Source organism: Melitaea cinxia, chromosome 22 (assembly GCF_905220565.1).
Source record: "Melitaea cinxia chromosome 22, ilMelCinx1.1, whole genome shotgun sequence".
NCBI lineage: Eukaryota > Metazoa > Arthropoda > Insecta > Lepidoptera > Nymphalidae > Melitaea > Melitaea cinxia.
The window spans coordinates 8,913,779-8,939,065 of record NC_059415.1 but is presented as its reverse complement, the minus strand read 5'-3'; the positions used below and the strand labels follow the sequence as shown (position 1 = coordinate 8,939,065).

The 25,287-nt window shown below is 37.8% G+C and overlaps 1 long non-coding RNA gene across 1 annotated transcript; it reads right to left on the bottom strand.

Annotated features, from left to right (window-relative positions):
• On the bottom strand, positions 1-22,815 carry LOC123664479. The gene is made up of 3 exons (XR_006744823.1): positions 22,805-22,815; positions 10,325-10,332; positions 1-97 (listed from the first exon to the last, which is right to left on the bottom strand). It is a non-coding gene; the product is annotated as an uncharacterized LOC123664479 (long non-coding RNA).
• Between the last annotated feature and the right edge of the window lie 2,472 nt (positions 22,816-25,287).

Genomic DNA, 25,287 nt, shown 5'->3' with positions numbered 1-25,287 from the left:
GTCTCGCCGTGGCCGCCGCCTGCGTCGCTGGGCTCGTTCCCCACCCCGCACTCCGCAGACCGCAGACCGTCGATCGAAACGTTGTAGCGTAAACAAGCTTCCCGGGTTGAAGTGGAATCTTCAAGAAATAGGTAAAGGACAAATATTGTTGTAAGCACGCCGGATGGTGCCACGCTTGGTCCTCAACTCGGCGATCCTGTTGATTCCATCGCTGCCTGGGTAGATTTGCACGACGCGCCCCAATGACCAGCATAAAGGTGGGAGCGCTTTATCCTTTATAAGAACAAGCGTTCCGATTGCAAGACTGTCGGATGATGTAGCCCACTTGGTCTTCTGCTGAAGAATGGAAAGATATTCTAAATTAAATCTCCTCCAAAAGTGCTGTTTGAGGTATTCCACTCGTTGATATCGCTCCAGGCGGCAGATGTCATCTGAAACCTGTGGAGTTGGAACAGACATTAGTAAGCGTCCAATCAGGAAGTGAGCAGGAATAAGGGCACAGAGATCAAGGGGATTAGTAGAAAGTGGAGTCAAAGGACGAGAATTCAATATTACCTCTATCTGAGTTAGGCACGTAGCTAGTACCTCATAAGTTAAGTGAGTGTGAGCAACCTTTTTAGATGGTATTTTGTAGAACAGACGGCTGCCTCGGCTAATCCATTGAAATGAGGGGAATAGGCTGGTACAAATGAAAATTCAATACCCTCCTGAGCCAGTTCAGCTGCAACATTTTTGTCCAGTAAACATTTTTTAAATTCATTACATGCACCAACGAAACTAGTTCCGTTATCGGAAAGAATTTTACGCGGTTTACCACGTCATGCCATGAAACGATTCAAGGCGGCCTTATACGCATCCTTAGTGAGGTCTGTAGTGAGTTCCAGATGTACGGATTTAGTGGCCATACACACAAAAATACACAAGTAGCTTTATGAGCTTAGACCCTCGACCCTTTCGATCAGATATCAGTACCGGCCCAGCATAGTCGACACTAGTGTTAAAAAATGGAAACACTAGTTCACTTCGAGTCGCAGGTAACTATCCCATAATAGGCTGGATACTTTGGGCACGGAAGCGACGACATTTAATACACTTACAGTTGATCTAGCCAAATTTCTCCCACCAGTCTCCACCACTCTCTGGCCAGTAAGTTTGACGAATGTTGGCCAAAAGCAACTGTGGGCCTGCGTGTAAAAGTTTGGTATGTACATTTTCAAATAAAATTATTGTTAAATGATGCTTACCACAAAGCTAGATCGGGTGTTTAACATCGAACTCGTAGTGGGTATTGACGAGCCTGCCCCCCACGCGAATAATATCTTAACCGTCAATGAAGGGAGTAAATGCTATTAACCTATTTTTATGAGATAGTGCCCGATTTAAGTAAAGCGTACTCTTCTGGGAACATTTCACGCTGAGCTGCACGAATTATGCAGTTTAAAGCATTTTTTAATTCCTGACACGTAATAAAAGCTGATAATGTTAAATCCTTATTTTTAATTAATTTTAGGTTGTAAATAAATCTTAAAATATAAGCTACGACGCGTTGTAAACGATTAAAATTTGAATAATGATTAATTAATTGGATTATTATGTTATTGTTATTAGGTGATAAGGTACTAGTGTAAGAATAGTAATTTTTACATTTATTGGGATTAAAACCAACTTCTGGTAATTGAGATTTTATATGTTCGTTTGGTTGTTTTGGCCAGTTGCAATCAGATTGCAAAAATGGAAACGGATCTGACCACCATAATTTAGACTCGCTGATAATGTTGGCCTACAACCCTCGAAAAACAAGATCCGCCGGATTATCCTTAGTCGGCACATAACCCCATGTCGCATTCGACGTTCTTTCTTGTATCTCGTTTACTCGATTTCGTACAAAGGCTTTGAGGTTTTGTGTCGGTATCGCTAACCAACCCAGCACTATAGTAGAGTCACACCAAAATTGAAATTTGTGTATTGGTGAGGTAAGTGAACCTTTAACCTTTGCGTACAATCTTGAACCCAACAGAGCTCCACAAAGTTCAAGCCGGGGAATGGTAGTAGGCTTAATTGGTGCTATACGACTTTTTGAAGTTAATAAGCGTACAGTGACAGCCCCTAAATTACTTATTGATCTGATGTAAACGCAAGCACCATAAGCTTTTTCTGAGGCATCTGTAAATATATGTATCTCATGACTGACTGAGTCATTACATAATATCCATCTCGGGATATTAATGTTGTTTAAAAATGACAAAGTGTTTGCAAATGAAAGCCACAAATTGGTAATTTCTGGCAACAGTTCATCATTCCATTCACATTTATTTATCCATTAGGTTTGCATTATAATTTTTGCTTCAATTATGCATGGACTTACTAAACCTAGTGAATCAAAGATCTGACTAATAGTTGACAAAATGTGTCGTTTTGTCACCTTTGACTGGGACTCAACATTAATAAAAAATGATAGACTATCCGATGTACATAGCCAATTCAAACCTAAGGTTTTACAGTTGTTGTCGGAAGCAGTACGTGACAAATCTAACATATTACTATTAAATTCTAAACAACCTAATTCCTTCAAAATTTGTGAATTATTCGATTGCCACTTTCGCAGATTAAATTTAGCTGACTTCAAAATAGTCTTAACTGTTTTACATAGCTCTACAGCACCCGAAATACTGCTAGAACCACTTAAATGGTCATCGACATAAAAATCATGTCTTATGGATTCTTTAACGTTATCTTGACTCGCTAAATCGGATAACGTAACAAGACATTTAGTCGCTAAATATGAATCTGATGCTGTGCCATATGTCACAGTATTTAATGTATATGTTTTTGATGGTTCCGTGGGATCTTTATGAAAAACTATGCGTTGCAACTTCTAATAGATAGCTCTATACATTTTTTCAATTTCTGCTAAAACCACGTATTTATGTTGACGAAACCTTAATAAAATAGAAATTAGGTCGTCTACCATCTGTATGTCATTAAACGATAGGCCCAACGTAGTTTTAGCAAAGGCATCAAACACGACACGCAACTTAATCGTGGTACTAGAATCACGAATGATATCGTGATGGGGTAAAAAATAACTAATTTTATTTTTATACCGTAACATATCACTATCTTCGGTCATGTGACCTAACCGCTCGTATTCAGATATAAAATCTAAATACATATTTTTGAACTTAGTATCACGTTCAAAACGTTTTTCTAACGACAAAAAACGACGTTTTGCAGTCACAAAAGAACTACCCAATGTAGAAGGATCCGCCTTCAGAGGTATTGTAACTACGAAGTGACCATCGTCTTATCGTGTAGTATTTTTATAAAAACAATCTTCGCATGCTCGTGCATCTAATGAAAGAGAATGCTTTTCATTAATGGAGTCTAGCTCCCAAAATTTAGACAAAGCATTATTACATTCAATATTGAGCAGATTGCAAGAATTCAAACGAGATGAGCGTGAATTGTAAGCTACGGAGCCAGATATTACCCAGCCCAACTTACTTCCACATAACTTCGGTTGATTTTTGCCTAAATTTATATGATTAGGCTTGATAGCACTCCAAAAGACGTTTGCACTCACCAATATATCCACAACTGATGGAATGTGAAAAGAATGATCAGCCAATTTTAAACCCTCTGGGATTACCACGTCTTTAATATTAATACGAGATGACGGTAATAGTCACGTGATCTCGGGTAAGATAAAACAGTCAATATCGACGGTGTAATCGTCATAAAGTGACTCGATTTTTAAATTGCAAGATTGTACACTAGTGCTGGTTTGATTATTAATACCTGTAACCTTTAAGTATGCATCGCTTCGGGGTAAACGCAGCTTATTACAAAGGCTCTCGCTAATGAAATTGGCTGTGCTACCATTTTCCAACAGGATACGGGCATTGCACTTCTCGCCTGCACTGTTGACCACCCTCACCAGCGCTGTGGAAAGCAAAACATTTGTACGAGTAGTAGGCTGTAAATTTAAGGTGTTTGCTGAAAGCGAAACACTTTCAGATGTACTAGGTAATGGGTCCAAAACAGCTGGTATGTCTGTCCGTTTTATGTGCAATAAGGTATTGTGTTTGATTGAACAATATCTGCAATGTGAAAACTTGCATCGTTTTTCAACATGACCGATACGTAAACAGTTCATGCAAACTTTAAAATCTTTAGCCTTTTGAATACGTGATTCTATAGGTAGTTTTCTATAAGATTCACTGCTATATAAAAAATGTTTACCGGAACACATGGGACATTTAAATTTAGAGTTATTAGCAGAAGTATTCTTGCCTTTTGAATTTTCTGATGTAACGATGAAGCTCTTTGTGTTATTATTTTTCTCTAATTTATTTGTATAAAGTGTTTTATTGTGTTAAATATTATCCTGTAATGTTTCGAGTAAATCGGCTGTGTTATTTATAAATGTACAAAATTGTGATAAAGTAGGTGAATTATCGGCCAAAGTATTGCGGTACTCCTCCCACTTTCTACTGGTATGTAAATCCAGTTTTATAGACATCATATAAATGATGAGAGTATCCCAATGCTCCGTGGGTTCATTTAAGGTTTTAAGGGCTCTTATATTTTTATTAGTGACGTCAACTAGACGTCGTAAAGAAACACTAGATTCCGTTGATAACGGTTCTACATTAAATAAAGCTTGGACATGGTTAAAAATAAAAATTAATTTCCAAGCGATGATGTAATTATCGCCTTTAAAATCAATATTTTTTATTATTTCTGCAGCTGTACCCTTTAGAGAGGCTCGCAAATAGTGGAACTAATTAATATCGTCAATACAAGTATTTTCATGAATAAGAGAATTAAATGTGTCTCTATACTCTAGCCAGCACTGATAAATGCCGTCAAAGTGAGGCAAATTAATTTTAGGTAATCTAATAAAATCGTTTTTAGTCCCACCTGTCATTGATGCTTCGGAACCGGTTACAAAACCTGCAGAGTCACGACGCTTGCTACCCTTATTCAGCAAGCTCCGAGCCACCGCAAACAACGCATAATACTGCTCTTTGAACTGTGTCCTCATGGCGTAGGCCTCCTCCGGTTTATCCGCCAAAGTCTCGATCTCGGTTTGTAATTCGTCATACAAACTTTTTACTACTTCTAAATAATTACTAAAGCTGGTAAGCTTAGTCTTCACTGAGCTACGTCTCTTAATTAATTTGTCAGCCACTTTGTGAAGGAACTAATTTCACTGGTACATGCAAATAAATATTAACACTTAGCAACGCAAATAAAAGGAAGCAATATAAGCTAAATAAATCGCTTAAAAGGAATTGAATGACTCAGTAACAATATGTTCTATAGAAAGCAATAAATAATTAATGCAGGTGTTCAAGCACACGTGTGACTCGATATGACGGTCAAGGACGATTTTTATGATCTTAATAACAATTAGCGACGTTATGCCTAAGCATTTAAAGTTCAAATTAGCCAAGCACTACAGCGATAAAAAAGTGAAAGTGTGTACCTACTTGTGGTTTTGATACAATTTTGAAGAATTCGCTTGGAGTAGTTTTTATTTTGTGTTGGAATATAGTCCATTAAATATACATAATCCGTTTAATAAAATAGACATTTCAAATTACAAAAACTCGAAACTTGGGTCACGCTTCAGCCTGTAATATCCCACTACTGGCCATAGGCTTCTTTCCCCATGTAGGAGAAGGATCAGAGCTTAATCCACCACGCTGCTCCAATGCGGGTTGGCGGATATATTCCCTACTATGAGTAACGATCGCTATTAGGTGTACGTGATAACAACCGCGATCGACGGTTTAACGTGCTCTCCGAGGCACGGTGGGGAGACTCACAAGGACTGCACAAACACCCAGACCACGGCAAACATCTGTATCGCCAATACAAATGTTTGTCATGAAACTTGGGTGCAAAGGTAAAAAGTAATCGTACCATTTTATAGATAATTTTGGGATCAACAGCTTTTGTCTTGGTTATATTTTTTTATAAAACTTACCGTTTTCGGGAAAATATCATTTTGACCTTTGACCTTGAATAACTTTTTTAGTATCCATAGGATCGATGTGGATTTTTCGAATTTTATTTCTATGGTATACCAACGGTCTTTACCAAAATTTAGCTCTGGCGGAGTTTTTGGTATTCGATCACTATTTTCAAGTCTAATTTGACCCGACTAACAATAATAATAATAATAGTAATAATAATATTCTTTATTTAAGTAACCAGTGACTCTGTTAAGTCTGTAACTGAAATGTTAGTTGAATTATTACAATTTTTTTAAATAAATAAATGTTATAAATAAATGTTACAATTAAATGATATAATACATACGAATCACCGCTGCAGCGTTCCATTTGCAACGGCACAGCAATGATTCATGTATTTACAATGCAGTCTACTGGATGTCATGCCCAGAATTCTGTTGGCACTACTCTGTACCCCACGCACCAGAGACCCCACATCTTTTACTCATGAGGGCGTAAAAACAATCAACACGCGCTTCAGCGAACATCCCTGGGGCGCTGCAGTATCGAGGCAGGCCCAACAGCAACCTGAACGCGTTATTGTATTGAACGCGGAGAGCACTATAAAATTTTTGAGTATATCCGTACGTGATGTTAGCACTAAACTTCACAACAGTCAATTTTCAGTTGTTTTTTTTGTAACCCACTACCGTTGTCAGCTTATTTATTTATGGGATAAAGGTTAAGACAGTCAACAAGACAAGTATTTTTCAACTCTATGTTCAACATCTATCTCAAATGTACAATTGGATATATTTTAAAATAAGAGTAATAAATATAGTTCATATTTCTATTTCATATGTGTCATTCGTTTTGATATTGTCGTGTTTTGTGGCAATGGATTCGATTTGCTTTCGCTACAGTCGCAGGTGGTACGTTCGCCTTCGGAATAAACGATGAGGAGGATGCGATACGAGAAAACTCTACATATATGTATCGTACTTTATTGTTACACAAAAATTTAATTTTTTATAATATTTATATAGTTGTTAAAATATAACAACCAGGCTACCATATGAACGGTTGACATCGAAACTATACATGCATTTTTACTGTGAAAGACGCATAAATCCACATTTAATTCAATTATTAAGTGTTAATTACTTAGAGTAAAGGTCAAAGAGCTGGATTGCTGCTGTTACGCGGGCGGTTGCGGGTTCGATCCCGCACATGGCATACATTTGTATTAACCATACCGATGCTTGCAGTGGTTTGGGCGTTTGTGCTTGTGTATTGTGTGTGTTCCCGGACACCCGACGCAGGAATGAACCCCAGTGGGTGCCGTTGTTTATTTGTTGGCCGTTATTTATTTATTATTATACGTAAGTACGTACCGTAAAATATACCAATTCATAAATTAAGCCTAACAAATTTAATATAAGTAATTGTGTTTTCTCAGAAACAAAAAATTCGAAAAAAAATAATCAAATACATGCGCTATTTAGTATAACTTAAAACGCGCTATTTAGAATAACTTGACCAGACAACTTTTTTTTCTAAGATGGTTTTGAAACTCTTGCAGCAAACTTATTAGTAATTACAACATTTTCATACAAAATGTATGATACCGATTCTTTCCTGATGCGACACGACACGACACGTCAGTCAAATATAAATCCGCCTTTATCAGGAGAAAATAGTGGGAAAATTCTTGTTACGGAAAATCTGGTTTTTCGCTATATCCTACTCAAAGTACAAGGGGGTACTACTAACATGTTCTTTATAAAGGACATAAACCAACTTCTGTATTGAAACAAAGAGAAAGCAGGTAGTTCAAAGAAATAATGATAAAATATATATATATATTTCATCATTCCAGCCTATTGTAGTCCACTGCTGGACAAAGGCCTCCACAAGTTCGCGCCAAAAATGCATGAACTCATGTGTGTTGCCCATAGTCACCACGCTGGGCAGGCGGGTTGGTGACCGCAGAACTGGCTTTGTCGCACCGCAGACGCTGCTGCCCGTCTTCGGCCTGTGTGTTTCTAAGCCAGCGGTTAGATGGTTATCCCGCCATCGGTCGGCTTCTTAAGTTCCAAGGTGGTAGTGGAACCTTGTAATCCCTTAGTTGCCTCTTACGACACCCACGGGAAGAGAGGGGGTGGCTAAATTCTTTGGTGCCGTAGCCCACACAGCACATATATTACACATATATTTAGAGAGACAATATTTATTAAGTTTTTGTACGTAATACAAATAATTTATTTTCTTAAAAAAAAATATAAGTGATCAACACAATCTTAAAAAACAAGCTATATTTACATTTTTATTACACTTTGATCAACTAATAAAATAAAATAAAATAAGAACAATAGAGATTAATCAGTAATGCTTAACTCTTAAACTTAGCGGTCTTCGTGAACTTGAAAAACAATTACGGTTAGGTGTATTACATAAACGGATTTCGCATTTCTTACAAAACACCGCTGTTTCTTTTGTCACAATCACTTTTTCTATAGCGATACTATTTTGAAGTATACTAGTGTCAGTACACAGGTTCTTGGAATTCTATTTTTCATAATAGCGCCTGTGCCATGCAAAACCACGTTTTATTAACTCTTGGCAAAGTTTTGTGGTAGTGAAATATCTATAAAAAAAATAAATATCCAGGGATCGACGTTATTGTTAGAAGGATTACAGCAGCTTTTCCTAAACTGAATCCTTGGCTAGTTAAACCGGAGGTGTGGTGTCACCTTCATATACCACCATGTCATAAACCATACCTTGAGGTGACGCTAAGACTTTCAAGCCGACAGGGTTGTGTTTATTGGGCCAGTAGTGGCGCATTGAACATTTACCTGTAAAAGGAATAATCATTTCATCTTTATTAAATTCTAGTGGGCGGTCTTGTTCGAAACATCCACGTAATATGTGATCAAACAATGGCTGTATTTTCCATATTTTTTGCAATTTCTGTTCCGATGTGACATCAGTATAAAACTGGTGGATAGAACTCTGGATCATCATCCGAATCGTTTCCAGAATAATCAAACTCAAGAGTCATTCAATGCCTCTGTCATTTTCATCTCATATTATTAGAACAAATATGAAAATTAGTTACATTTGCCTAATGTACTTTCTATAGAATACATTTGTGCTCAGACTAAGAAAATCTGAATTGAGTGCGGTTGTACTTTGCTGTGGACATCAAGAATACAATCAATATGATACGTCAACTATTGCTTTTATCGTAAAAGTATTATCTACAACACTTACAATTATACTTCGCCATTCATAAAAAACAAAAATCAATAATTTATAAAAAAATATAAAGATTATTAACGATATACCTACCTATATCTGCGCGGATGCATTGTAAAACTTTTAATCTCCGAGGCCATTAAAAAAAAACAGATTACACAGATTAGACAGATTACATTTGACGTTTTAATTTTTTTACATAGCGCATAGCGCAGTCACTAGATGGCACTGACAAAGTGTTTCGGTGATGCTACCTTTAACATAGACTATAGAAATTTTTTCTTTTTATGTACCATGCATAGTACACATGTACCCAGGAGGCATGTATGCAGCCCGACTGGGGAAGTACCTCGACGTTACAGAAGATCACAGCTAAATAATACTGTTTTCAAATAGTATTGTGTTCCTGTTGGTGAGTAAGGTGACCAGAGCTCCTGGGGGGGGATTGGGGATTGGGTCGTCAACGCGCTTGCGATGCTTCTGGTGTTGCAGGCGACTATAAGCTACGGTAATCGCTTACCATCAGGTGAGCCGTACGCTTGTTTGCCGACCTAGTGATATGAAAAAAAAAGGAGGGAAGTACTGGTCAGATCTTGAATTTAATTGGCACCACACTACAGGCACCAGTTTTGAAAACAGAAAGAATAATCAAAATCAGTCTACCCAGCAAAAGTCATGAGGTAACAGATACTATTTTATTTAGCATATAAAATATTAGTTAGTATTTATATCTGTGTATATAATATATACTTATTTATGCCTATATTAAATTTAAATAAATAAAGATGGATAAATTTGTTTGCGTAGAAAAAACATGACTATATTAAATTTAGTCTTTAATTAGACTTATTATCTTAGTTAATCAACTTGCAAAATAAATTATTGGAAAAGAACAGAAAAGATTATGATAATGATATATAATTCGTTGAAAGATTAAAATGTATGTAATTTTTTAATTATCAATGAAGAAGGAAAAAAATAATATACGTCATTTCTACGAAATATGTTACGAGTATGTTATGAACCAACGTTTTTTCCAAATGTTTAATTTAAAGGGTGATTATTATTTTAAAATTCCCAACATTCAGTGACGTTGTAACTGTTTAAGCTTAAAAACTTATTTTGACGAAATATCTATATATATAAATAAAAATGAATATATATATATATATATATATATATATATATATATATATATATATATATATATCTAATATTTATAAATAAAAGTGAATGTTGCTAAGCGCTTGAGAAGAGCGAGCTAACTTGAGAATGGCTTGACCATGCATGTTTTTTAAATCTCACGGAAGGTTTTAATAAAAAAACAAAAAAATAGAAACAAAAATATTTTTTACTATAAACTTTTGACATAATGAAGTCTGTCTGGGCAGCTAGTTTATCATAAAAGTGTAACACGACATAATCAATAAAGAATCCAGAGCTGTTTATATATTTTTTGCCAAGCCTCACGCTGAAACGACAAAATGATTCGAATGAAATTTGATATGATTTGAGGTCGTACCATAAAGTACTCAAATTAATTTCGTTTTCTCTAGAAGACAGAATAAATTTTCGTATAAAAAGTTGAAACGTGTAACCGCAAACGAATAAGTTACCATCAACTTCAAAACAAAAAGATTTTTTGCTTCCTTTGACTCTATACGATCGAAATAAGTTGTGGAGCTACAAATTCGACGAAACGTGTCTTGGATACGACGTGACTTTCTAAAAAACAAGTTTTTTGGCAATTTTTTTTTGTGAATGTGTGGATTTTTTTTATAAATGGGACTTATTTTTTACAGTTACTAATACTGCACGAAAAATATTTCCAAACTATCTCTTTCACTTCTCCTACATGGAGAAAGAGGCCTATGCCCAACAGTGGGATGTTACAGGCTGAATGCGTAATTAAATTGTTAGTGAAGAAAATGGATCAGTAGTGGGTTTAAATTCAACGTCTAAATAGGTTATTGCTAAAAATAATCTAATCGGTAGTCACTGAAGTATTTTATGAAATTTAATAAATAAAATGACTGGTTCATCTTGTAAAAAAAGAATTTAACGTCCATTTTTTCTTCCTGGTTGAACATTTACCAGGTTGAGCATATTCAGAGAATCCAAAAACTGTCAATAAATCGTCATGACTCTATGACTCCATTACTAATATATAAAATAATATTTTATATGCAGTTATAATTATAGCAAACAGATTATTACAGCTGGTGATTTAAAAATGTAAATACAAAGAAGTTACAAAAATAGTAACTGAATATTATGAAGTACATATTGTTAATAAGTCACACAAAAAGTTATACGTATATGTATTAGTAAAAGAAAAGTGTACTGTCGTAAGTATTCAAACGTATACACTATGTAACAGTTTATACGTTATTTTCAAAAGAGTAACTGCGAAGTTTCTTGCCGATTACTCTCTGCAGAATCTACGGTATAAAATAATAATCATTTTTAAAGTTTTAGTTTGCAAATGACTATACGAAAGTGTTCATGGGACCTATTTGAATAAAGTTGTTTTTGATTTTGACTTCGACTTTATAATATAGATAAAATGGATCGTATACAATTCAGGGTTCATGAATGTTTTACTCTCATTCAGTGTTAAGATAGCAAGAATGTTTTCATTCATGTAACATAAAATGAGAGAGACATGAAATAGATTAATCGCTGTGGTTTAAATCACAGCATCAACTATCGATTGCAATTATCAGTAGCGTTACTTTAACGACGTTGTAATTGTCAATTTACAGAAAACAATTAATGACACTTGGCATTAATAAAATCATATGATTTGATTGGTGGTTGATAAGTACCCGCCAGTTCATAGCAGGAATTTGTGATAACAACCGGTACCGGTGGCTTTATGTTCTACCCGAGACACGGAGGAGATTCACAAGAGCAAACTGTCAGACCGGAAACAAATGATTTTTTTTTTTATATCACTAGGTCGGCAAACAAGCGTACGGCTCACCTGATGGTAAGAGATTATCATAGCTTATAGACGCCTACAATATCAGAAGCATCGAAAGCGCGTTGCCGACCCAATCCCCAATAATACTCACCAACAGGAATACAATACTGCTTGAAAATAGTATTATTTAGCTGTGGTCTTCTGTAAGGTCGAGGTACTACCCCAGTCGGGCTGCTCCATATTTTGAGCAGGAAAGGATTGTACAGATATAAACATCCTGAGCGAGTATCTAATCAACAACCACTGGTCTTTCCCATTGGCGCCTTCATACACCACTTGTGACAAGTATTGGTTAACTGTCTTGAAATAGTTCAAATGTTACTGATTGTGATCAAGGACTTCGAAGATGTATACTTTCCACTGAAATTTTGACCAAGACGAGACTATATGGCTGACACTAGTAAAAACTTATCAGAATTCACGTTCAAATCAAGCTTCACATTCAAATCAAGCTTCTGCTCAACTCTCTGCTCTCAACTGCTCACTCTGCATGCCCAAACACTCACAAAATCTACACATTAGTTATAAAATATGACTTGGTCGTAATTACCTTACTGTTGTAAAATATTTCTAGTAGTAACGATTTATACAAATTTCATATTTCTAGGACTTCAGGAAATACCCTAAGAACTTTGTTAAACATGTGTGTTTAACGAAGTAAATATGAGTCAGTGTTGGAATCGGGGTTTTTAGATATCAATCAAGTCTAAAGTATAAGAGATATGTAATTGAAACTTGGCATATTTAACTAGAACATTAATAAATAAACTTCTCACACACAACGACCTTTTTACTCTTGTATCGTGGGCTGGAAACAGACACAATACAAAAACACAAACGTCCACAGCAAACATCTGTATGGCTAATACAAATACATGCCATGTGCGGGAATCGAATTGTTCGTTGCGCTAACGCGTCGTCAAAACTATTATCCCATTTTTTTATCTGGTATGATCTAAACCAAGTTATAAAGGGCCAAAAAGACGACGAAGCTGTTCGAAAAAAGATAGGTTAGGTCCTTATATAGATAGGATAGGTAGGCGCTTTTTCACGTCTTGGCATTGGCTCCGCTCCCAAGCATTGTGATTAAAAATATTTTTATTATTAAACGTTTATACACATCATAATGATCAAATATATTTACTTTGACATGCATACGTTTGACATACCTACACGTTTGTTCGATTTCCTAGAATACATTATTATTTTTTATAGGTATTATCAATAACAATCTTTGGAAGCATGTGGTTGGGTGTGTCTGTGTGCACGACTTTGACGGCACACTTATACAGATACTTAAGGATAATTCTTTGAAAAAAGATTTTCTATATTTAATTTGATTAAAGTTAATTAATAATTCGTTGTTTAATTAGTGGGTATTTAAAATCATACCTAATGATATTTGGATTTTATTTTTATGAAAGTTATGACTATATATATATTTTTTCTTTTTGCTCTATCAATTTGCAGCAACAATATAAAATATTTCTATTGCAATTTTTGCTATTGTTTTCAATAGTGGCTTTTAGAAGCAATTGACTTAAAATAGCAACACATACAGACTTTACAAAAATGTAAAACGTTATATTTTATTAAAAGTCATTATAAAAAATTACATTAACTTCTTAAAAATTTATCAATATACAAACATTTATTTCGATATTTTACAATTATTTAAAATACACATTAAAAAAAAATTAAAAATCAATCTCCCTTTTTTAAACCTCGAACTGAAAATAACACCTTTTAAAAAACACGAATTTAGTAAAATCTATGAGTTTTTAAAGATATTTTTTTATATATTTGCCATTTCTATGATCGTCGTTAAATGTTTTTTTTTGTATCTACAAAACATATCCGAATAGATTGACGCAAAACTGATTTCGATGTGTTCGTTATCTGGCAATATAGCAGGCTTACGATATACAGAAAATCTATATAATCAGCTTACCGTTAAAAGCTTCGAATAAAAATTTTTGTTTTCAAATGTATTGCTATTTAACTGAGTACGGCATAGCATGAAATATCCAGTTTAAAATCTGGAGCAACCTGACTGGGGTAGTGCTTCGATCTTACAGAAAATTACAGCTACACAATACTGCTTTTAAGCATTGTTGTGTTTCTGTGGTAAGCGCTGTGATCAGAGCTCCTGGGGGGTTTGGGGATGGGGTCGGAAAAGCGCTTGCGATGCTTCTGGTGTTGCAAGCACCTATAAGCTACGGTAACCATTTACCATCAGGTGAGTCGTACGCTTGTTGGCCGAACTAGTTGTATTATTAATAAATAAAAATTATAGATACACTAGAAGCTTTGCTAAGCGAAGACTTTTCTAAAGTTCGCAAAAAATCTATACATAAAAAGAAATGTTTAGAAAACAAATTTTCAAAAGTCTACGCCATTCATTAACTTGGGCTCACAGACTACAGTGCTTGGTCTGTAAAACATCGCGCTATACGTGATTTCGACACATACGATTATATCTTATATTTCCTATTCATTTTATAAATTATGTAAATTTAGTTTATAATATTGTGTAAATTTTATAATGACAATAAATTATAAAAAAGTACCGAGGTTTTTTTTCCTCTATCTTTTTCCCCTTAGCCAATTACTTGTAGTATTAATAAAATAAGGCCGATACCATAATGGGAACGCTTTTCTACCAACAACTAGAGAGTAGAGTCATACATTACTTAGATTTGTAATGTATCTATTATTAAAATGAAGAAATTTGAATGAGCAATTGTTTGTTGACTTATTGTCGACGACGCGTTGGTGCAACGGTTGTGCAGTCTTTGTGGGGTCTCCCCACCGTGCCTCGGAGAGCACGTTAAAGCGTCGGTCCCGGTTATTACCATATACACTTAATAGCGATCGTTACTCATAGTAGGGAATATATCCACCAACTCGCACTGGAGTAGAGTGGTGGATTAAACTCTGATCTTTTTAATATATAGGGAAAGCGAGCTATGTCCAGCAGTGGGATATTACAAGCTAAAGCGAAAGCGACTTATTATTAGTTATTTTAAATGTTCGTTAAGTACGTAATGTGTACATTACCTTATGACAAAATAAATGTTTTCATTATATATCACTAAACGTAAATGTCTTTGGGTAGTCTACGTGGGCTTAGAATAATTTTAGTAATGTATTTTTTGTAACAAAAATTAAACTCGCTGTTTATTCTAAATTTAATGACAATCATTCTAGTGATGCCTGTAGTTGTATATGTATATTGTGTATGGGCGTGGGCAGATATGTATTTATATTTTTACAAATGTTCGTCTTCGTTTGGGATGTTTGTGCTTGTCGGGCTAAAAACCGTACATAGGAGAAGATAGACAACTTAATGCCTGTGTTTTGGGTCGCTGATATATACATTTTACATATTTTTGTAAAAAATCTACATATAGATAATACGTCTATGTATGTACATATAAATAAAATTGAATTGTCTCCATGTGATTTCAAAATAACTGTGATATTAACTGTGATGTGTAATCAAGACCACACAGTTATTTACACAATACTAAAACACAAACAAAATAAATTATTTATTATTTAAATAATTTTGTCTGTCTTTATTTTTTATTCGGAGTAATCTCCGGAAAAGCTGAACCGATTTTCACTAGAAGATAGACGAGGCTGTGTAATAATTCATAGGCTATGTGTATAGTGTCCATACATAACACATATGGTGCCCCTATAACAACGCTAGTAACAGACTAAAATCAATTATACTGTTACGTGTTAGGGTTCGAAGGATTTGGAGAAAAAGACCTGCTGACTCTTTTCAAGACTTTATTCACTAGCACTAGGTCCAACACAAAGCACTAGGTTCAAACGCTAAGCACTAAGTTCAAACACTAAGCACTCACAATGTCCTCAGTCGTAGCCAATGTCGTAGGTTTCGCTGGTACCACTCTTGATCACTAGTTTTCACTCTTGAAGTCGCCTCGAAGATCGCTCAAACTGAACTGAACTCGCTCGCCTCGCTGCGGCTATTTATATCGGCCGAGACGAGGCCCAGACCATTCTGGAAAGTTCGCGCATATACCCGGTTTTCGAGACTATACTTCTATAGAGTTCCACAGTTGTTCCTCTAACGCCATCTAGTATTGAGTAGAGAGTTTCATGCGGTCTCTGTCTTTGCGTGGTTTCAATGGTTGCCGCTAGATGGCGCTAGTTTCTTTGTGTGTCCTTAACACTATTCCCCTCTTAGAGATGCTCGTCCCGAGCATCGTCGTTACTGCCATGGTAACGCGCCAGACGGTCTATGTGTACCACTTTGAATGTCCCTCTTGGTTGCTTTTGAATCCTGTAAGTCACATCATTCAGTCGGATAACCACCTTGTATGGACCGTCCCACTTGGTCTGCAACTTTGGCGATTTCCCTTTCCGGCGGGTTGGGTTATGCAGCCACACCAGTGACCCTTCCTTGAAGCCGCTCGTGTTCGATTTCCGGTCGTATCTGGTTTTCATGTTCTCGCTTGAATGTAACCCATTTTCCCGAACCAAGGCGTGTATATAGCGCATTTTTTCCCTTAAATCGCTGACATAGTCTTGTACGGTATTTGGTCCCTCCGGTGCCCCTCCAGTCAATAGGTCTACTGGTATTCGTAATTCTCTACCGTAATTGACATACGCCGGGGTAGCTTTTATGCTCTCATGCTCGGCGGTTCGGTACGACAGAAGGAAGAGTGGTATATACTGGTCCCAATCTTTTTGTTTGTCGTCTACCAATTTCGCCAAATGCCTCTCAAGGGTCTGGTTAAATCTCTCTACCATTCCATCAGACTGTGGATGGTACGCGGTGGTCCTCGTCTTATGCATGCCCAAGATTCTGCACACTTCTTGAAATACTTGCGATTCGAAGTTCCTGCCCTGATCGGAATGGATTTCTAGAGGCACGCCAAAGCGACATATCTATCACTTCTTCGACTAACTTAGAAGCGACTGTTGTAGCTTCTTGGTTTGGTATGGCGAACACTTCGGGCCATTTGGTGAAGTAGTCCATGACGACCATAAAATACTTGTTTCCCGATTCCGTTACAGGAAATGGCCCCGCTACGTCAACTGCAATTCGTTCCCACGGTGCACCGACGTTATACAACCGCAGGTTCCCACGGCTCCTGGTCTGTGGTCCTTTTACAGCAGCGCAAGTAGTACATTTGCGGCACCAATCCTGTACATCATCTCGACAATGCAACCAGTAGAATCGTTCTCGCACTTTTGTTAACGTCCTCTTGACACCTAGATGACCTCCTGATACGCCATCATGTATTTCACGGAGAACATCTGGTACTCTCGTTCTTGGGACAATTATCTGAAGGTGGAACTCTCTGCCGTTAGTCTTCTCCCATTTCCGGTAGAGTATTCCGTTTTGAAGTATCAGACTGTCCCATTGAGCCCAGTACGCCTTAGTGACAGCGCCAGTGGGTGCAACCTCACTCCAGATTGGTTTTACGTCACCCCGTTTCTTCCATGTGATGACGTGCCGAAGGTCGTCATCCCTTTCTTGAGCTTCCCTCATAGCATCACTCTCCAAGATACCCAAAGGACTTGTCCTTGTTAGCTTTAATGTTACTTCATTAGATTCTTGCTTAACACAATGTTTGCAGTCTTCCGACCACGGCCTTCTTGAGAGTGCGTCGGCATTCCCATGCAATTTTCCGCTGCGGTGTTCCGCCTTGAAGTCGTACTCCTGAAGCTGCTCAATCCATCGAGCTACTTGACCTTCTGGGTTCTTGAATTGCAGTAGCCACTTCAAGGCTGCGTGATCAGTTCGCAGTAAAAACTGTGTGCCGATAAGATATTTGTTGAAATGTTGTAGCGTCTTTACAATAGCCAAGAGTTCTCTTCTTGTCACACGGTAGTTTCTCTCTGGCTTGGATAAAGATTTGCTGAAATATGCAATAACTACTTCTCTTTCACCCTGTTTTTGAGATAACACCCCTCCAATGGCCGTATTGCCGAACCGACCGATAAACCGACCTTCGGTTTGTGGATATCCCAGGATTGGTGTTTCACACAGATGTTTTTTCAGTTTCTGAAAAGAATCTTCACAAGTCCCATCCCAACTAAATTGTCGTTTATCTTCTGTCAGCCTATGTAATGGCTTGGCTATCTCTGAGAATCCCTTAACAAAACGCCTGTAGTATGAGCATAGACCGAGGAATGCTCGCACTTCGGTTTTGTCCTTAGGGGTAGGCCATTTTTGGACTGCTTCCAATTTCTCCGGGTCTGTCTGGATTCCATCACTGGAGATAACATGGCCGAGATAACTGACCTTATTCCTGAATAAACGACACTTTTTCGGGTTCAACTTTAATTTGGCCCTCTCTATTTTAGCGAAAACTCGCTCCAAGTTTTGCAAATGGTCCTCGAAGTCACGGCCGACAATGATGACGTCATCTAAGTAGACTAAGCAAGCCTCTCCAACTAAGCCTGCCAGTACACACTCCATGAGTCGCTCAAATGTGGCAGGTGCGTTGCACAATCCGAAGGGCATGACTTTAAATTGCCATAAACCTTTACCGGTCGAGAAAGCTGTCTTCTCCTTGTCTTTTGGATGAATTTCCACCTGCCAGTATCCAGATTTTAGATCTAGGGTTGAGAACCATTTCATGCCACTCAAGGTATCCAAAGTGTCGTCGATTCGAGGTAACGGGTAACTGTCCTTCTTAGAGACATCATTGAGACGCCTATAGTCCACACAAAATCTCGTGCTACCATCTTTCTTTTTCACTAATACAACAGGTGAGCACCACGGACTTGCAGACGGTTCAATAATCTTATTCCTTCTCATGTCCTCTAAAAGGCCTTCAACTTCTTTTTCCTTTGCGATTGGTATCCGTCTTGCTCGTTGACGAATTGGTCTCTCGCTTTCGGTATCTATCCTGTGCTGGACCACCGACGTTCTTCCAAGGTCCCCTTCGTGACTGGAGAAGATATCCGCGTAGCGCTGTAAAAACTTCTTGGCTTTTATGCTCTGCGAATAAGTAAGATTACTCTTGCAGTCATCGAGTAGCTCAGTCACTAATTCGTAGTTGTTGCTCTTTGCCAAGTCTGCGCCTGTCATCGAACTACACTTTTTCACCCAGACAACTTCTTCACATTTTCCAATGACGTCACCTTTGTTCAAGCAGATCTCGCGATCATCAAGGTTTAAAACCTTGACCACAGTGTTACTGCTTCCTCTAACAAGGGTTCTCGCCGTCATCAGTTTTTGCACCGATGTCTTGGTAGGTGTGTCTTCGATCAACACGCATCTGTTTGACTTTTTCTTTCCAGTTGTCGGTATTTTCACCAACACCCGAGCTTCCGCTCTTCCAGGTGTAATGACTTTCTTTACACATGCAACTTTTCCGCAAGCATCACCAAGAATGAAGATTTCTTCTTCACCACACTTGAAAACTCCGTCAGTGACATTAATTCTGCAGTTGTGTTTCTTCATGAAATCCAAACCCAAGATGCAATCATCCATAATCTCAGCCACGATAATGTTATGGGAGTATGAGGACCCCCCTACATACATCGTAACTGACATTTCTCCCAGGACGGGTATTGGCTGACCGGAGGCCGTAAGAAGCCGACAGTTAATTCTCCTCTTGTGTTCCCTTGCGGCTTTTACCAGCTTCGGGTTCACTATTGTTCTAGAGGCGCCTGTGTCTAGAGTCATTTTGCAATCCGTCCCGTTAATAGTTCCCTGAATCGCAAGACTATTCCCGCTGCATGCCTGGGAGATAACAGTTATTGGGGCTTCCTCCGCGTCAGCCAGTACTCGCCCCTTAGTTCTGGCTTTTATTCGTTTCCCTGCTCCCGTGCAAGGGACGAAGCCCCTTGTTTCTTCAGCTCCTCTATTTGTTCCTCGATCCTTTTCATCCTTGCTATCTGGGTCTCCTTCTGCGGGCAGTTGAGCTGAAGATGACCCCTTTCGCCGCACTTGTAACACATAACTCCAGAACTTTTCTTCTTAGGAGCCTTAACCTCCCTGACTTCTTCAGAGACCTCGCGGATCTTATGGGTCTGCCGTGTGTCATGGCGAACAGCCTCGACCTCCAAAGCATGCGCCAATGCTTCCTTTAACGATGTATGGTGACGAAGCCTCACTGCAGCTCTGACCTCCAGGTCTTTGATTCCGTCAACAAATGCTTGAACAATATTCGTGTCTACCATTTTGGTGTCTGCTCCTGGATGTGCCTTCCTGACGAGTTTTTCAATTTCCAACGCCCATTGTTGTAGTCCTTTTCCTGAGCGTTGGACTCTGTCTTTCCCCGTCGCTCCTCGTATCGGGATTCAAGTGCCTCTATCAAGTCTTGGAACCCGTTTCCTGTACGTGGCAGTGCTTCCAGAACCGACAAAGCTTGCCCTCTGAGCGCAACAGTGAGAGCGGTCAGGCAGTGCTCTTCCGTCCATCCGTTGGCAGTAGCAACCGTCTGGAATTGTTGACGATTAGCGTTCCACGGAGTAGTACCTTCGTATGGAGGCACTTTCACTCTTGGTCCTTGCGCCACTCCGGTACTTCCACTTGACATCGCGGCTCCCGTGGTTTCAAGGTGCACTACTTTCTTCTGTAATTCAGTGAGGCCGGTTTTCACATTTTCAACATCCAATCCTAACCCGGTAACTCGTTCTTCCACTACGTCGACATCTTTTCGAAGCTTAATCACCGCGTCACTAACATCTTTTACAGCCTAAAGCGTTTTTTCTTGGAGCTCTTTTTGTTGCTCTTGTAATTCTTGCAAAGCACCACGAATTTCAGCCTTTTGTTGCTCTTGTGATTCTTGCAAAGCACTACGAATTTCAGCCTTTCGCAGCTCCATTAATTAAACTTCCTAACTGAAGAGCCACTTGAGAGTCTGTAGAAGCTAAGGTGTCGCTGGTGGACGTGGTAAGGTGGGCGGATCCAGTGGGCGGAGCTTGAGACAAAGTGGGCGGGGCCTGAGTCTGAGTAGGCGGGGCCTGAGCCTGAGTGGGCGGGGCCTGCGTCCGAGTGGGCGGGGCCTGAGTCTGAGTAGGCGGGGCCTGAGCCTGAGTGGGAGGGGCCTGCGTCCGAGTGGGCGGGGCCCGAGCCCGAGTGGGCGGGGCCAGGGGGCGTGGTCAGTGGGCGGGGCATTGTAGGTGGGGTCAGTGGGCGGGGCTTGGTCCATGGTGGGCGGAGCTTGGTCCCCAGTAGGTGTGGCCTCCGCAGCTCGTTGTGCCCTTGTCCTGACGCCCTTGAAGTCCTTGGAGTCTTCTCTCGGAGTAAGGCATCTCCAAATCTCACTTCCGACACCAGTTGTTACGTGTTAGGGTTCGAAGGATTTGGAGAAAAAGACCTGCTGACTCTTTTCAAGACTTTATTCACTAGCACTAGGTCCAACACAAAGCACTAGGTTCAAACGCTAAGCACTAAGTTCAAACACTAAGCACTCACAATGTCCTCAGTCGTAGCCAATGTCGTAGGTTTCGCTGGTACCACTCTTGATCACTAGTTTTCACTCTTGAAGTCGCCTCGAAGATCGCTCAAACTGAACTGAACTCGCTCGCCTCGCTGCGGCTATTTATATCGGCCGAGACGAGGCCCAGACCATTCTGGAAAGTTCGCGCATATACCCGGTTTTCGAGACTATACTTCTATAGAGTTCCACAGTTGTTCCTCTAACGCCATCTAGTATTGAGTAGAGAGTTTCATGCGGTCTCTGTCTTTGCGTGGTTTCAATGGTTGCCGCTAGATGGCGCTAGTTTCTTTGTGTGTCCTTAACAATACGTATAGTATTGGTACAAAATAAGATTACGTCAATATTATTATTATTATTTATTTAGTCATGTAAATAATAAATGAAATATTTAACAGTGTCTTAAAGTATGAAAGATTCCCTAGTCTGGTAGAAATAAAGTTAAAAAGTTTCCATGTTGTGTGTATATGTTCGTAGTACGAATTAACGCTATGGTTTTACTTGTTTGCTTTTGTCTATATAACTTAAAAACTTAATAAATTTTCTTTATTTATAAGTTCTGGTATTTCGATAATGACATTAAGAATTACTGTTTGATGTCACATAAAATAGCACGAAAATGTCTTCATGAAAAATTTTGGACAAGTATTGCTTGAAATGTTTTTGGCTTTTCTAGATATGAGTTTTAAATTTTAAATATTTTTTTTATCGTTTAAGGTGGAAAAGGATCATACGTTCACACTGAGAAGCAAATATGTTAGTTCGTTAATGTTTTGATAAAGGAAGAATTAGAACAAATGAAATACTAGCTCTATCAAAGGATTGTTTTTGTTTTATTATTAAAATGGAAAAGAAAAAAAAGTTTTCTATTCTATGAATTATATTAAAACAATTATATCATTATCAAAATTAAATTAGATACAGAATTTCGTAATTAAAATAATTTTATGCTACACGTAATGTCATTTACAGCAAGTGATAAATTAATTTTAAGCTCCGTTTCATTGATACGGTGATAGCAATGCATTTACGAGCAAATAAATCACATGAAGTACGCCATAAAAATAGTTAAAACAACATTAACAAGTGCATGGACCATTAACTGAAAACCGAAACTGCATAAACATATATAACTCTACCGTGAATACCATAACTCTTTATAATTTGAAACAAGCTAAATTATATACGGAAAAGCCGAAAGGAGGCTTAAAAAAAACATCATCACTTCTGCCTATAGCAGTCCACTGATGGACATAAGCCTCCACAAGTTCGCGCCAAAAATGGCATGAACTCATGTGTATTGCCCATAGTCACCACGCTGGGCAGGCAAAAAAAAATCATAAAATAAGCAAAAAAAAACTCAATTTTCTACATCAGTACACGTTAAGTACATCCATATCGATATGAATGGACTTACAACAGTAATTAAATTAATAAACTATTATAATTATTCTTTTGATGTTGTCGATAAAATAGCAAATATTTTGCCGTGTAATGATTATGTCTATAGATCTGTGAGTCAAGATAAATTGATATGATTAATATAACAATTTTTCGACTTTCGAGCACTTGCCAAAATTTTCAAAGGCCAAAATTGAACCCTTTAATTTGTGAGAGTATGCGTGGTCTATGATTACATTTCTCTTATCTTAAAGAGACCATAGTCTTCGGAGCTTAGCCAAATCTTTCCTTCCTGAATTCGTCAAAGACCTGAGGAATGCTTATCTTTTAGTCTTTCATTCAAACCGTAAAATCTTTGTTTTATTCAAGAACATCATCTATTTCTAGAATAGTCTCGCACATTTTTGATTTATTGGTTAGCCAAAGTCGATATTAGAACTGCAAAGAATTTTATTGTGTCTCTGTCTATGTTTATAATAAAAAGGTTTTCTGGGATAGCAGGAGTAGTATCGTTATTTTTTTTTATTTCGCTTAAAATATTCTATAGAAAATAAATACGCACGTTGATATTAGAATGTACAAAAATCACTTGAAATATATCTATAAGACCATCAGAGCGGGTGAATCACGGACTCTGATTACCTAATTAGCTTTTTTTTTCATTTTCCCCAGCTTGTAACTATGTAGTAAAATTATTATTAAAGCCATTTCGCTGGTGTGCATGCCCTAAAAAGCTGTTCTTTTGCTTTCAAATGCATGTCGATGCTTGTCGATGCAGCACAATGAAAAAGTAAATAAAAAAGACAGTAAACTGGATTATTTCAACTCACAATTCCACAAAAAGCGAGGGGGGGTTACGAAAAAGACGAATTGTTCAATTTATAATAGCAGTCGAAGAGCACGGTGCGTTCCAATGGCAATATTTTTTCAGATATTAGACCTACTAGACCTAGTTGATCGAAGACGAATTTGTTATCCCGCCATCCGTTGGCTTCTACTGTTCCAAGTTCATAATGGAACTTTGTTATCCGTCATTCGCCTCTTACGACTTTCAGGGGAAGAGAGGGAGTGGCTATAGTTTATTCTGCTATAGCCGCATGGCTTATGTCTGGGTTTGATATATGGTTATCTTTTAATACCAAATTAAAGTAACATTTCAACTATAAGTGTAACTCAAGTTCACAACAATTATTTTAAAGACATAACTGACTCTAATATAAATCGACTTGATTCCGATTAATTATCAGAATAAAATAATAATCCTCACATTCTTAGCCATGTCTCATGCATCCGCCTTACATATATGTAGATATATATAGATATATGAACAAAAGTGGTATATATATATATATATATATATATATATATATATATATATAATATATATAAAAGCGAAAGGTCATTCATCACGAAATCTCCGAAACTATAACACCTAGAAACTTGAAATTTGGCAGATAGGTTCCTTATAAAGCGTAGACATCCGCTAAGAACGGATTTTACGAAACTCGACCCCTAAAGGGGTAAAACGGGGGTTGGAAGTTTGTATGAAAGTTCTATATTTTTGAAGTAAGATGCTTGATATTTAAAATGTATGCTCTATAAATGATGAAAAGGTGTTCAAATAATGTATATTTAGAAATCAACTCCCTTTTTGGGGTAAAACGGGGGATGGTAGGTTGACTCTTTCATCACGAAATCTCCGAAACTATAACACCTAGAAACTTGAAATTTAGCAGATAGGTTCCTTATAGAGCGTAGACATCCGTTAAGAACGGATTTTACGGAAATCGATCCCTAAAGGGGTAAAACGGGGGTTGGAAGTTTATATGAAAGTCCTATGTTTTTGAAGTCAGAGACTTGAAATTTAAAATGTGTGCTCTAAAGATAGGAGGTGTTCAAACAACGTATCTTTAGAAATCAACTCCCTTTTGGGATTAAAACGGGGGATGGTAGGTTGAATTACTCATCACATAATCTCCGAAACTATAACAGCTACAAACTTGAAATTTGGCAAGAAAGCTTCTTATAGGGCGCAGACATCCGTTTTGAACGAATTTTGCAAAATTCGATTCCTAAGGGGGTAAAACGGGGGTTGGAAGTTTGTATGAAAATCCTATGTTTTTGAAGTAAGAGACTTATATGGTGAAAAGGTGTCCAAATAATGTATCTTTAGAAATCAACTCTTTTTTGGGGGTTAAAAAGGGGGATGGTAGGTTGACTCCCTCATCACGAAATC